This window comes from Lemur catta, chromosome 12 (genome assembly GCF_020740605.2).
Source record: "Lemur catta isolate mLemCat1 chromosome 12, mLemCat1.pri, whole genome shotgun sequence".
In the NCBI taxonomy this organism is placed as follows: Eukaryota; Metazoa; Chordata; class Mammalia; order Primates; family Lemuridae; genus Lemur; species Lemur catta.
Window position 1 is genome coordinate 28,354,051 of NC_059139.1, and position 16,148 is coordinate 28,370,198.

Here is a 16,148-nt window from a genome sequence, read left to right on the forward strand (position 1 = left end):
GTGCAAGTTTGGCTTTGGGAAGTTCTTTGGAGCATCTTTTCAGTCCAGCCACTGAGCTGGTCATCACTGGTTGTCATATAAAATCCACGTTTCGTCGCACATCACAATCCGATCAAGAAATGGTTCGTTGTTGCATACAATAAGAGAAGACAACACTTCAAAACAATTTTTTTGATTTTTGGTCAGCTCATGAGGCACCTACTTATTGAGCTTTGTCACCTTTCCAATTTGCTTTAAATGCTGAACAACTGTAGAATGGTCAACCTTGAGTTCTTCGGCAACTTCTTGTGTAGTTGTAAGCGGATCAGCTTCAACGATTGCTCTCAATTGGTCGTTGTTAACTTTCGATAGCCAGTCACTGCACTCCTCATCTTCAAGTCTTTCTTCTCTTTTGCCAAACTTCTTGAACCACCACTGCACTGTATGTTTGTTAGCAGTTCCTGGGCCAAATGTGTTGTTGATGTTGCAAGTTGTCTCTGCTGCTTTACGACGCATTTTGAACACAAATAAGAAAATCGCTCGAATTTGCTTTTTGTCTAACATCATTTCCATAGTATAAAATAAATATAAAATAAACAGCAAGTAATAAGTCATTAGCAAAAAAATATAAAGTGAGAAATGTGCATTAAAATGATGCATAACATAACCACATTTATTTAAGAATGTATTCCAATATCAACTGGCAAGTTTCAACATTGCTAAAACTGCAATTACTTTTACACCAAACTAAATTTTATAGCTCATTACATAGATGTCATTGTATTCTTCTGTATTGCTAGTTCCTTATAGACAGGTACTATATCATATTGATTGTTTTTTCTCCATATACCACAATAGATAATCAGTAAATATTGGCTTTATCAATGAATAAAAATGATTAATTTACAAATTTCCATTTTAGATTTCTTTCCTATGTTTATTCTTACCAACCTGAAGTTAACTTTTTTACTCAGTACTTCTTTGTATTCATCAATGATCAATCACCTTTAGTAGAGATCAGCTTGCATGTAAGTGAATATCAGTGCTGTGGCACATCTAAACATTTTTAATTTTCATTGTTCTTAAGTATTTATTATATGTGAGTAGATTTTTTGTTTTTATTCTTTAGAAAGGTCAAGTCATAGATTTTAGGTACAATTGAAACTTTACTTTTCTCCAGATTTTCTAGTATTGAAAATTTTTCTTAAAGTCCATGTTTTATCTGTTCCAAAAGATTTACTGAACTGATTTGTTATAAAAAATATTTCCCCAATATTGAACTTTGCTTTTGGACTGAAGTTATAAAATAATCTAGAGAATGTGAGACAGGAATTTCTTCAATTTCAATGTTTTAACTGTAAGCATGATAGTTGAGCTAAAATGATTTGTTTCTTAAAATTTAAAAATGTATTTCATGTATTCCATGGCTCTGTTGTACATTTAAACACCCTTAAATTTACCAATATTCTGGATCATCCAATATGCATCTCTTTCTTCACAATCTGCCTAATTCCATTTGAGCAAAAAGTGATTTTTCCCATGATCTCCGTGATGAAATCAAAATATGTTCTTGGTTATGTGTAAAACTTCATCTTGGACTACTTTACCCATGTTCTTGGAAAAGTTAGTGAGGAATTTATTCTAGGTGTAACATCAAGGATTTATTTGTTTATCCATGCCATTTATTTAAAATGACTGAAGTCCCATTCGATCAACAAACTAGATCCTTTTGACTTAAACATGTTAACATTAATTCCAATATTAAAATCAAAGTAATTTGATACAGAATCTTCCTGGACCTGAAAAATTTTCTAGAATCTCCCCCAGTAAAAATTTTATAACCTGTACTATTTATTGACTGTTTATCTTACTACGTGCTACAATTAAGCTAAATGTCTTACAAGCAATTATTTTATTTAATTCTTACAATATCTCCATGAAGTAGTTACTATAAACACCTCATCTTACAGAAGAATAAACTGACGCTCTATCTGGAAATATTCACAAGTTCTAGGGATTAGGGTATGGATTCTTGGGGAGTCATTTTTTAAAATTCTGGCTACCACAGATATGGTTGTGTTTAAATGCACTCTCTTGTTATTTGCTTTCTATCTGTCCTGTGTGTGTATGTGTGTGTTTGTGCACTTTTAATCTTATTTTCCTATTTGATCTTATTTTCCTTATTTTTCCTATTTTCTGTTAGATTAATATTTTTAATAATTTTATTTTAGCTTCATTGTTAGCTATTGTGTTTTGAGTGCTTACTTAGAAATTTACAGCATACATCTTTAGCTTATTACAGTCTACCTTCAAATAATGTAGCATTTAATATAGACCATGAGAACTTAAGAACAGTACATTTCCTATGAATTTTTTGTTTTTTTGTTTTTGGGTGCTAAATTTCTTTGTATTTCTCTAAATAGTTTTCTACTTTATTGTAGAAAGTCATTGAATTACTCAGAATCACTTTAATGATTTCAAGACTTGGTTTTTTTTTTTTTTTAATATTTGCCAGGGCATGTCTATAGCAGCCTTTAGGTGAAGGTGAATTTGGCTCCATTATGAGACAAGAATTGTTCTTTGTGTGATTGCTTTTTCTTTCAACACTTTCGAGATAGTTTTCTATTGACTTGCCTTCAAATTTACTAATCCAGTCTTCTGTTGTGTCCAGTTGCTGTTAAGTCTATGTAATCCATTCTTAAATTCAGACAATGTTTTTGTTTTTCTAGTATGTCCATTTTATTCTTTTTCATAGATTTTAATCCATTATTGAAATTCTATATTCTTTATCCATTTTGTCCATCTTTTTCTTTCTTTTCTTAAATATATTCATCATAGTTATTTTGAATTCTTCATCTGTTAACTGCATTACTTGAATCATTTATTTCTGATTCTATTTATTATTTTCTTTCTCAACTATTGAACATTTTTTAGTAATTCTTAACATGTTTAGTAATTTTTGATTTTATAATTGACATTGTGTATACATTGTAGATGCTCTGATTTATGTTATGTTCTTCTAAAGAGTGCTAAATTTTGTTCTTCCAGGGAGTAAAATTACTCGTGGATCACCTTTGTTATTGCTAACATAGTTTGAAGTTTTGTGGGGCCAAGTCTATTTCAGTTTTGTTCTTGCTTCCTGAGCACAACTAGGGAAAAGGGCTCGCTCTATATCTCAGGGTGTGGCATTTTTTGGGATCTCAAATGGTTACTTTAGGTCTCTAATCCTTGGCTGACCTGAACTCCATGGCCCTGGAAATCACTGCTCTCTAGCTTCTCAGTGGCTGCTCTCAGTTAGGTTTCTATGACTTTGTCCTACGTATGTGTACCTTAGAGATTGACTAAGGACCTGAAGGAAAATTTTACACAAATTATTATGGCTCCTTCTCTGTAGCTTTTTCTTCTCTGGGATCTGCCCACTCCAATCCCAGTTCTCTTGGCTGCCCTATAGTCTTATCTCTGTTCTCCTGTCCAGCAAAACTACCCGTCTTTACTTAGGCTCTATTTTGCTGAGCTGTGGTTTGGAAAATGTCCTCAGGGAAAAATCTTGGGTTTATGTGATGTTTATCTTGTTTGCCTCGCTTTTCTCAAGGACCATAGCTCTGCACTGGCTGCTGTCCAATGCCTGCAAACAGTTGTTATATATGTTTTGTCTAGATTTTATACTTGTTTATAGCAAGAATTTAAGTCCAATAATAGCTGCTCTATCATGGATGAAACTAGAACATGGCCATGTTATTTCTTCTTATTTCTCTTTGTACCATCTCTTGCTTTCTAAACACCTTTGTTCTACCATGCCAATAATTAAGACCTAATTAGTTTTCTTTTTCTCTTGACATTCTTTAACCAGCTATAAATGCTTTCTTCACATCTATAAGTTTAGCTCCCGAGGCTACACTATTGGGATTTAAGAAGTATAAAGGAGATCACCTAACAAAGAGCCTCTATTGCCTTAGAACAGGACTTATGTTCTCCTAAACTTTTGACTATAACCAGCTTTGATTTCTATTTCCTACTATTACTCCTTGTTAATCTACTGGTTTCTGCTGGCTATAATTAAGTCACTGACTTCCTAGTTTCTACTTGATTTCCTAGCTCCTAGACCTTTTTGTATTAGATGCCAACTGAATTTGTCCAGTAACAGCCTTGTTTCAAGCTCTCACCTCTTCTGTCATATCCTGTTGTGACCCTTGCTCTGATGTGAAGAGAAAATAAATATGTTAGAATTCATGTTACATTATACTCTTATTGGGATTGATTTTTTATAATGATATTTAATGATTTTTTTTGCCTTGATCATGGGTATAGTATTCCATATTTAGCAATTTAGTATTCCACATCAGCAATTGTGTAAATGAGTATTAAAAAGATCTAGATTATCTGATGCTATATAATTGCTAATATTTAGGAGACTATATGAGCATATAAGTAATTAATGAGGAAAATAAAAAGAATTGACTTCCTTTTTTGTTCAATTAAAAGGATACTTGAGGGAAGATTATACCCATTTGCTGTGTCCAGCAAGACCTACCCACCTTTACTTAGGTGGGAGAAATAAAACCAACAGAAGACATGCTAAGTCAGCTACAACTATCTTATCAAAGGATAGATTACTTTAAAAATATTGAGCCATGAGATCCGTGTCTATGCCATATTCCTGTTTCATTAAATCATCATAAATAAAAGGAAATATTGAAAATGTGGGAAAATTTCTAAATACAAAGTATTGATGAGGTTCTGGGGACAGAGTAGCCATTCAAGAATGATAAGTCAGGGATATTAAACTTGGGAACTTTTTATTGATTCAAAACAATTACCAACTCGATGTTTACCATTTTATCTTTTTTTTTTTTTTTTTTTTTTGAGGCAGAGTCCCACTTCTGTCACCCTGGCTAGAGTGCCCTGGCATCAGCCTAGCTCGCAGCAAACTCAAATTCCTAGGCTCAAGCAATCCTTCTGCCTCAGCCTCCCAAGTAGCTGGGACTATAGGTATGCGCCACCATGCCCGGCTAATTTTTTCTATATATTTTTAGTTGTCCAGCTAATTTCTTTCTATTTTTTAGTAGAGAAAGGGTCTCGCTCTTGCTTAGGCTGGTTTCGAACTCCTGAGCTCAAACGATCCACCCGCTTCGGCCTCCTAAAGTGCTAGGATTACAGGTGTGAGCCACTGCGCCCGGCCTTACCATTTTATCTTTATGTATTTTTCCACTATAGTTTTATAGGAGATGATCAATTAAAACCAAATTTGGTTATGTATTTAGATTGCGATTCTTCTGCCACCTTAAACACTATCCAAATTTTCAAATGATAGAAATTCTGTCATTGTATTGAACACCTTAAATAAAGTTGCAGAGATAAATATTTTGGGGGGAAAATCAGAATTGATCTACCTTCTGAAATACAATATGGTCATAATACTAAATTTTTACACTAACTAAAAACAATATCTTTCCTTACTTTATTTGATTTGGGATACACTTTACTTAAACTTGTGTGTTTGAAGATCATGTACTCACCAGGAGAGCTATTTTCTCTACTTCTCTACTGTATTTCTTTTCTTATGTATTACAATAATGCAGGTAAACTATAATTCTGAATGCACCATGAGTGTGTCAAAATTTATTTTTACATTGGAAACAAAAATAAAGCTCTTTAATTTGGGGCTATACATTTTTTTAAGCATGTTTGGATTGAGGTTCAACTGAGCAAATGTTTTTATGTTGTTAAAGAAATTTTTAGAATTTACAAATTAAAAATTTTCCCCGGTTAGTATTCTACCTACCACCACATCACTTTATTCTATGTCTGATTTATTACATTCAAAATAAGAAATAGAAATCTTTGGTTTTCTTTTATTTTTTTCAGAATATTGTGAAGGTAGAAACAGTTTGGTTACATATGATGACTTTGCCTTGACCAAGCCAGGGCTACAAGCATGCCCTTCCCCATACAGTGTGCTCTGCTTCCATTAGTTATGGGTTTATTCCCTGTACCCTCCCACCTGATTGGCACCCAATGAATATTACTACCATGAGAACAGCTTAGTGTTGATCAGTTAGTACCAATTTGATGGCGAGTACATGTGGTACTTGTTTTTCCTTTCTTATGATACCTCACTTTGAAGGATGGGCTTACACTCTATCTAGGGTAATATAAGAGGTGCTAGTTCACCATTGTTTTTAGTGGTTGAGTAGTATTCCATGGTATACATATACTACATTTTATTAATACACTTGTATTGATGGGCACTTGGGTTGTTTGACCCCCAAAGCAATCAAAGCAACAACAAAGATAAATAAATGGGACCTAATCAAATCAAAGAGCTTTTGCATAGCCAAGGAAACTATCATTAGAGTGAATAGACAACCTACATAATGGGAGAAAATATTTGCATTCTACACATCTGATAAAGGGCTGATAACAAGAATCTATATAGAACTTAAGAAAATTAACAAGAAAAAATCAAACAATCCTATTGGTCAATGGGGAAAGGACATGAACAGAAACCTTTCAAAGGACAAACTAGGCCAGCAAACATATAAAAAAGTGCTCAACATCTCTACTCATTAGGGAAATGCAAATCAAAACCACAATGAGATATCACCTAACTTCAGTGAGAATGGCCTTTTATCAAAAAGTCCCAAGACAACAAATGCTGGCAAAGATGTGGAGAGATACGAACCCTCTTACACTGCTGGTGGGACTGCAAATTAGTACAGCCCCTGTGGAAAGTAATTTGTAGATATCTCAAAGAGCTAAAAATAGAAATACCATTGGATCAGGCAATCCCACTACTAGGCATCTTCTCAAAGGAAAAAAAGACATTCTATAATAAAGACATCTGCACTTGAATGTTTATGGCAGCACAATTTGAAATCTTTGGTTTTAGATGACATATTAATTTGCTAGAGCTGCTGTAACAAAGTACCAAAAACTGGATATCTTAAAAACAGAAATTTATCAGTTTTGGAGGCCACAAGCCTGAAATCAAGGTGTTGGCAGGGTTGTTTCCTTCTGAGGACTGTCAGAAAGAATGTTTTCCATGCTACTCTTCAAGTTACTGAAAGTTTATTGGCTTGTTGGTATTTCTTAGATTTTAGGACCATCACCCAGTATGATACCAGTCATATTGGATTAGGTCCTATTTTAATGACCTCATTTTACCTTGAATACCTTATTTCCAATTAAGGTTACATTCTGAGGTACCAGGGGTTAGTACTCCAACATATGAATTTTGGGGGAACACAATCAATCTATAGCAGAAGGCATTTTAGAATATTGTTAATAGTAATATAGGCCTTTTGCTGAGTAGTTTTATTCATTCTTTCAGATATTAGGATACCATTTTGTGAATAGAGGTAACTTTGTAATGCTCTGTTTGGAAAGACCTACTATTGCCACTTCCGAAAGCTAAGTACACAAGGGTAAGGATGACACCTATTTTCTTCTCTGCTCTATTTCCAGGACCTACCAAAATCCTAGTAAGTGCTCAATAAGAATCTATTTAGTAACTAAATGAATTAATTTTTTCAAATACACAAGGGTGGTATAAGGATGAAGAAACTGTTACAAAATGTGAACTCCCATAGGATGATTTTAAAAGTCGGTTTTTCTATGGCATGGTTAAAATTATCTTATTCCAAAAAGTCTTTTGACTATTTGAAATTGTCTAAAGCTGGACTAATTTTAGTCTTTTAAAGAGAGAAATAAATTCTGCTTATTCAGTGAAGCACTAAATATTATCACATTGTGGAATCTATTTGTGTGCAGATTTCAATAGAAAAGAAAGAGAGATTAAAAAAGGGAAAGTGCTTACATGTATATGCATATGCGTATATACACAGAAACACACACTTTCTCAGAGTGCACTGAATCTACTTGGGTGTATGGACTGATTGAAATGTTTTGTGCTGCTCTAATTGGAACATTCTCTTCAAAAGGCTGTTCAGAAACGTGTCCATCCATCACCTCTGCTTTGTATTTCCATCTTTTTGTGCATGATTCCAGATTGGGGGAGGGCAGTGATTTATGAGGCGTCTCCTACCAGGCTCTCCATCATTGCAGTTACCGCAGTTGAAGTAGTAGAGTGGGCAGAATGAGCCACGCCTGAGTTAGGAGCTTGACGACTACAATAAGAGGTGCAAGTTACTAGACACATGTGCTTGTGCCACATGATAGGGCTGGAAGGACTCATCCCTAATTGTGACACGTGGCAACTGATGCATTTGCTTGAACACATATGTACACATAACTCTATGTAAGGCTTAGAATATGCCTCCAAATTGGGCTTTTAAAACTAGCATCAACCTCATAACTGCCTTTGAGAGGAATGGAACTTTACATTTGGTTTGTTTTAAATAAAGAACCCCTGATCTCAACAAACTATGGACAAAAAAATATGATGCCATGAATACATGAATGACGAAAGAATGATCTCCAATTATAATGCTATTAGATATGCACCAGGCTTGACCTATGGGCTGTTATGAACTCTCTAGATATTTCTGGGCTGCAGGTGTACCTTTAACTCTGTGATCCATGGGAAAGCCAGATGGGAATCTAGGAATTCTTGATGACAATGTGTTATTTTTTTGTTTCCTTTTACAGTAGCGGGCTGTGGTAGTAAACCTATAAGTTGTTTTGTTTGCGGGATCCAAGCAACACAGAGAAGGCAGAAAGATGGATACAGATACTCCAAAGTTTAATGCTAAACAATATTTATGTTTCTTATGTTTATGGGAAGTTAAAAAAATAAAGAAAATCTTTTTTTAAAGATTGGTGTCCAGGTTACAGAGATGTGAATAGAGAAGTCTTTTTAGACAGCAGCACAATTTTAGACTCTGTGCTTTAAGTTTTCATGGCAGATTTCATGACAGAAAAGGTAGCACTGCTGTTCATTTAACTAAGGATATTTGACATTTTAGAGGACTGGGTGACCAGAGATTATTTTTTCTTATGTAAAAATTGCTTCTCATTAAATGTGAACATGTTGGTAAGTGGCTTATCATGAAATTTGCCAAACCTCTGAAAATGCAACAGTTCAAAATGAGGTTGAGAGAGTAATTCTGACCAGGATGGCGTATTTTGTTGGTTTGGCTGCTTTGATTAAAACCTTCTGTGAGGCAACAGCCATTGCGTGATAGGCCCAGACACAAATTAAGAGACAACAGTATGTTGACCTACTAAACAAAAGGCACAACAGCTTGGTAACTATGAGCAAATAATAGTTACTTCACCTTTCAGTTAAAACTACACCTCCCCCGCCACCAAAAGGAAAAAAACAAAACAAAACCCAAAAACCCTGTTACAACAGTGGCTTCTTTTGGGTATATGTAAATCCCTTCATGGAAAGTTACAAAACCCCAGGAAATCCCACCTGTGAATGATTGTAGTATTTAACCCTGGGGTTAGTTTCTATAATGCTGATTTCATGAAAAGTCTCCCCTACCCCCATTTTTAGTGGTTAGTGTGTATAAGGCAAGCACAAAACTGTAAGTATGAAAACCACAATTTCTCCAAACAGGCAGGATTTCCAGTGATATAGTATGAAGATGGCAGGGTCAATAGGATAATTCATAACTCAGAGAAACTGAAAGTCTCCTCTCAATATGATGTTATAGGGCATGGTAACCTCGAACTCCTGTGAATGAATTTTTACATGTGACATATATAATCATAGATATATGCGTGTGTGTGTGTGTGTGTGTATGTGTATATATATATACATATATATATGTATATATATATACATATATATACATATATATATATGTATGTGTATATATATATACATATATATATGTACATATATATACACACACACACACACACACATATATATATATATATATATAAAATCAGAATAGTCATTAATCTGTTTCTGGTATGGATATTTTTACAAAGCCCAAATACTGCCTTTGTCTCTGCATAAGACAGTTTAAGTGAGTTGCTGGTACAAGGACACTGTGGCATTCTGAGGGTCACATGTTTGGCAATTTACCCAAGAAAAATTGGACACAATGTTTTTTTCATTATCCTTATTTTTTTAAGCCATAGTTTTATACAAAACTGTTTAATCTGTCTTTTGTTGGTACAGTATTTACAACAGAAAGGTTGTATGTTAAATGGTTGACTTTTCAAGCAACTCAAACACCTGGTTAGCATAAATCTTTTAATAACAATTTCATTCCATTAACTCCTTTGTTACCAGAACGTCAGAAAATCCCGTTCTGCTAAAAAGCTGGAGAATGACTGGTCATATAAACCATAAATACTACATAGCCATGAGAATTAATAAATAGTGTTCACGTTAGTATATGAAACTTTATAAAGAACAAAATCAAGTTGTTTCTGGGCTTCAGGTTATTATTAATAATCTCACTGTCAAATAGTCTGGTTTATGACTTTATTCTCCCATTTCTAAACTCCATATTCAAGTGTGCGAATGATTTCCATACTGAAAGTAATTTCTTGGATGGAGAAAAATAACTTTTCCCATTATGATAAAATCCAAAATAATAAAGATAGAAGCACAAGGAAGAGAGACATCTTGGAAAATCTTGCCTAGGGAATAAAAGTGGTTCACATTTTCACTTTGGGTACAATGAACCAAATATATACAAAGTTAGGTTTGAATATGAATGTATTTTTTATATAGTCTGTTATAATATGTTAATTAAATGCAGTCAGTAGTTATTGTTATTTTAGTCTCTTGATGCTTAGGTACTCTATTAAAGAGATAATCACTTTTTATTATAAAAAGTTAAAAGGAGTTAATGTTAATTGCATTCTGATAAAGGATGTTACTGTTACCATGATTTTAAGCAGAATTCCACTTTTCAACTGATTTCTATTACTTCTTAAATATTATATTTAGGGTTTTTCATAGTGCTTGTTTGGATTTATAATCTGATAAAGAATCAAGTCTTACCTTCCCCAAGGAATTCAACTCACCTCTGCTGATAGGCACTCTATATCATCAACAGTTGAGTTTTCATGAATATGGATAGACAATTCAGAGAAAAATGAAAACGTTACCTACTAGTCCATAATAGTTACAAACTTAAATCTAAATGAGAAACAACTCAACCATTTATACAGTTCTCTGATTCCCAATCTTACTTATGTTTACAGAAATATTTCCTATAAATTCATACAGGGCTAAGTTTTGCAGACCATACAAACATAAATTTATATTTAAGGGGTCAAGCAGGAATATAATGAGGATGAAGTATTTAACATGATTATAAATTTTTCTCTTTTTGCTAGATTTCTAGATTTGATTTTTACAATTTAAAGGAAATTATAAGGCCGGGCGCGGTGGCTCACGCCTGTAATCCTAGCTCTGGGAGGCCGAGGCAGGTGGATCGCTCGAGGTCAGGAGTTCGAGACCAGCCTCAGCAAGAGTGAGACCCTGTCTCTACTAAAAATAGAAAGAAATTATCTGGCCAACTAAAAATATATATACAAAAAAAATTAGCCGGGCATGGTGGCACATGCCTGTAGTCCCAGCTACTCGGGAGGCTGAGGCAGTAGGATTGCTTAAGCCCAGGAGTGTGAGGTTGCTGTGAGCTAGGCTGACGCCACGGCACTCACTCTAGCCCGGGCAACAAAGTGAGACTCTGTCTCAAAAAAATAAAAAAATAAAATAAAAAAATAAAATAAAAAAAAAATAAATAAAGGAAATTATATAGTCAGGAAAAGAAATGAAAATGATTGTAGATTCAGTTGAATGTATTGACATCTGCTATGTCCTAGGAACTGGGTGAATTGCTTTCCATATAATTTATCTCATTGCTCCAATATCCCAGTGAAGACAGTAGCCCTATTTGATAAAACTTAGGCATAGTTTCTTGTAGGATCCTTTTTCACTTCTCCATTAAAGCAAATAGAGTGGCTTGAGGTAGGGAAATCCAGACAGTGATAAAAAAAAAACCAGTGGTTGATCAAGGGGACAAATGCAAAGAGATGGTAGAAAACTGGTGAGTTCTACATTAGAATTTCAATTAGAGTCTCTGTGAGAACTATCCACACTCACTTCTGCTTGATCTTGAGGCTCTTTGAAGAATCAAAAAGTCTTTTGATTCTCTTGATCCAGTGAAGCCTTCCAGAATTCCTGGCCATAATCCCTGAAGCCCTTTTCTAGCACTGGCCTAGAACATTGGGGTGGGGATTTGCATTCCAGAACGCGAAAGTCAAAGTCATATTTCAAGTACCATGTGTGGATATGTGCCCTGCTCAGAGGGGATATGTAAACTCAGATATCCAGGGCAGGTATCAGAGTGGCTTGGAATGTTTTTTTGTGTTTTTTTTTTTTGGCATAACTTCTCCTCCCCAAATATGTGTGTGCAGCATATGATCCTTGCTTTATCTGCTCTTCCAACTTGCTGTTTGTTTGGTTCTTCTTGGGGAGTTCAATATATTTGAATTCTGAAGAAAGTCAAGAACAATTTCCTGGCTGCTGTTTCCTGGCCAATAATGTAGCTTTTGAGCTTTTACCCTACTGCATATTTCTGGGATAGTCTGCAGAGAGGGGTACTTTCTTTATTGTCACATGAGGATAACTGCCTGCATTCTTTTGCCATAAGGGACGAATCTCCATGATGGGCTGGCTGAAATCTCCTTCAAAATAACTGAAAAGCAACTTTGATATTGTAAAAGATCTGAATAAGTGTTCAATAATATATGTAGCTTCATTGGATTGTATACAAAGCAATGATTCTGACTTTAAATTTTTTTCCCCTAATTTCAAAATATTAATTAAGGAGGTTCAAGTGTTTTTGTTACATGAATGTCTCATACAATGCTTAAGTCAGAGCCTTTGGTGTGTCCATCACCAGACTAGTGTCCATGGTACCCAATAGGTAAATTTTTATCCCACACTTGCCCTCCCACTTCCCTCCTTTCTTAGTTTCTTATGTCATTTATATCACTTTGTGCCCATGTGTACCCATCTATTAGCTCCCACTTATTAGTAAGAACATGTGGTGTTTGTTTTTCCATTCCTGAGATACTTTACTTAGAATAGTGGTCTCCAGTTTCATCCAAGTTGCTGCAAATAACATTATTTCATTCCTTTTTATGGCTGAGTAGTACTCTATGCTATAATATACACCACATATTTTTTATCCACTCATGAATTGAAGGGCACTTAGGCTGATTCCACATATTTGCAATTGTGAATTGTGGTGTGATAAACTATGAGTGCAGGTGACTTTTTGATAAAATGACTTATTTTCCTTTGGGTAGATACCCAACAATGGGACTGCTGGATCGAATGACAGGTGTACATTTATTTCTTTGTGGAATGTCCATACAGTTTTCCATAGAAGTTGTACTATTTAATAATCTGCAGTCCCACCAACAGTATATTAGCATTATTTTCTTCTGCATCTATTGTTTTTTGATTGTTTAATAATGGCCATTCCAATAAGGGTAAGTTGGTATCTCATTGTAATTTTAATTTGCATTTCCCTGATGATTAGTGATGTTGAGCATTTTTTCATGTTTGTTGGCCATTTGTCTATCTTCTTTTGAAAAACTTCTGTTCATGTCTTTTGCTCACTTTTTAACAGGGTTGTTTGTTTTTTTCTTGCTGATTTGTTTGAGTTCTTTGTAGGTTCTGGATATCAGTCCCTTGATAGATGTGCAGTTTGCGAATATTTTCTCTCATTCTGTAGGTTGTCTATTCACTCTGTTGATAATTTCTTTTGCTGTGCAGAAGCTCTTTAATTTAATTGTCACATTTATTTATTTTGGTTGTTGTTATATTTGCCTTTGGGAGTCTTAGTCATAAATTCTTTGCCTAGGCCAATGTCTAAAAGAGTTTTTCCTACATTTTCTTCTAGAATTTTTATGGTTTTGTGCCGTACATTTAAGTCTTTGATCCATCTTGAATTAACTTTTGTGAGTGGTGAGACATAGGGGTCCCGTTTTATTCTTCTGCATGTGGCTATTCAACTTTCCCAGCACCATTTATTGAATATGGCTTCCTTTGCTCAGTATGTGTTGTTGCATGCTTTGTCAAAAATCAGTTGGTTGTAGGTACATGGTTTTATTTCTACGTTCTCTATTCTGCTCCAATGATCTATGTCTATACTGCTATAGTAACTGAAACAGCATGGTACTGATTCTGACTTTTATTATTGGTTTCTGTTTGTTTATAACATCACTACACCAGATGAAAGGAAATGTGAACTCATCACACACAACTCAACCAGAATTCCTGATGATGCAACAAGTGTATTTTTGTTCATAATATTTATGGCTTTTCTGTATAATCTGTAGTACATTTTATATATAGGAAGAAAGCCCTACATATTAAAAAAGGAGTACTATTTTATACTAGGAAAGGGAAGAAAAGAAACTATAATCCATAGAATACTTATTAGTGCCTAACTTTTGTGTAAAGTGCTTTACGCAGATTTTCTCTTTTGTTCTTCAACCAAAACATTTGTACCCCCGTAATATTCTGAAATTAAAAAAATTATAAAAATACATGTATAATTAGGCTAAAATAGCAGCTGAATAGGAGCAAATTAAAAAAAGAAAACTGATGCATATACAGGCATCCAAGGAGGAGCAATTAGAGATGACCTACCTGATCGGAGTGATTGTAAGAAATTTGGAAAGCACTTACTTTATTCCACTGAATCTAAAATGCTCTTAATTGTAAGGACATGCTATTATTTTATCTACCACCAAAAATGAGAAAACCAATTAAACTATGACACAATGCTTTTTTTATCATATCAATTATAAGATGCAATCTGATTTCTTAACTATTAAAAGGTTTTTTACAACCATGCATCTCGGGATCTGGGAAATATATTTTAAGCTTAATTATATAGGAATGATTACCTCTCTAAACTCAATGTTTACAATCTTCCCAATGGAAGGAAATCCCCTCGGCACCCGAGATCTTCATCTCTATCATTTTATTCTGAGAGGAGGAATTTTAAAAGTGACCATAAATTTTGAGTTTTGTTTTCCTATTGTAAAAGAAATCCATTCCCTATTCTTGCATGACAAGAATGGCAAAATAAAAACCCTATATAAAGATAGTAGAGAGGAGACACATTCTATGATACAGTGAAGGTGAATATGCATGTTAAAATACCGGGCCGCCTAACATTTTCCCTTCCAAAGCTTATGTATTTAACTGTGATCTGCTGACAACCAGTACTATCTTATCTGTGCACTGCTAGAAAAGAAAAAGCAAACTATGAACATACATTTTAGTATCCCCATTTTACAGATAAAAATTAAACCTAGGGAGGTTATATATCTTCTCAAATCCAAGTTTTTTATTCATTTACTCAGAAATACTTGCTACCTACTCTATGGCAGACACAATACTAAAATTCTAAGGTCAGAGAAATGATCAGTATATATTTTTGAGTGGTAGAAAAATGACATAACTAAAAATTAATTTTAAATTACTTGTGTCTATTCTTTGAAAGGAGGAAAGATCTCTTCTCAAATAACAACGTCCTATATAAATGTAATAAAATGTTGCTACAAAATTAAACTTAATTCTTGGTAATGGTTTGAGATGGATTGCAAATACTTCTTGCTGCATTATTGTATGCTCTAAGAATATTTGATGTGGATTGGATCTAGTTTATATTTCAAGATATTGATTTCCCAGACCATATGGTATTTTAAAAATTAGAACTTTTATGAGAGTTGTATTTGAACTTGCTGCACATGGGTTTGAATTTTGGTTTGGCAGAGAAATTCCCTTCTTAATGGAGGTAGCAATAAGAGGTGGCACTCTAGGTACTGACTCTCCACCCCGGTGGTTCTCAACCTTGAACATGCATCAGAATCTCATGAAGGGGTTATTATAACACAGATTTCTGAGTCCACTCCTAGAATTTCTGATACAAGAAGTCTGGGGGAGGGCCTGAGAATTTACATTTCTAACAAGTTTCTAGGGAACCACACTTGGGGACCCTATTGCTCCACAGGAAAGCATTTTATCTCATAAAGAATGGGCGAAAATTGGAATACTTGACATATTCTATGGGCCAGTTTTGTTCTGGCCGCTACCAACTTCCACTTTGGCCTCATGCATGAGATCTGCTGATCTATCAGTGTAGGCATAAGCAGCTAGAGAATTCACAAGATAAACACCAGTCATCTCTCTGTTTATAAAATATTTTTAT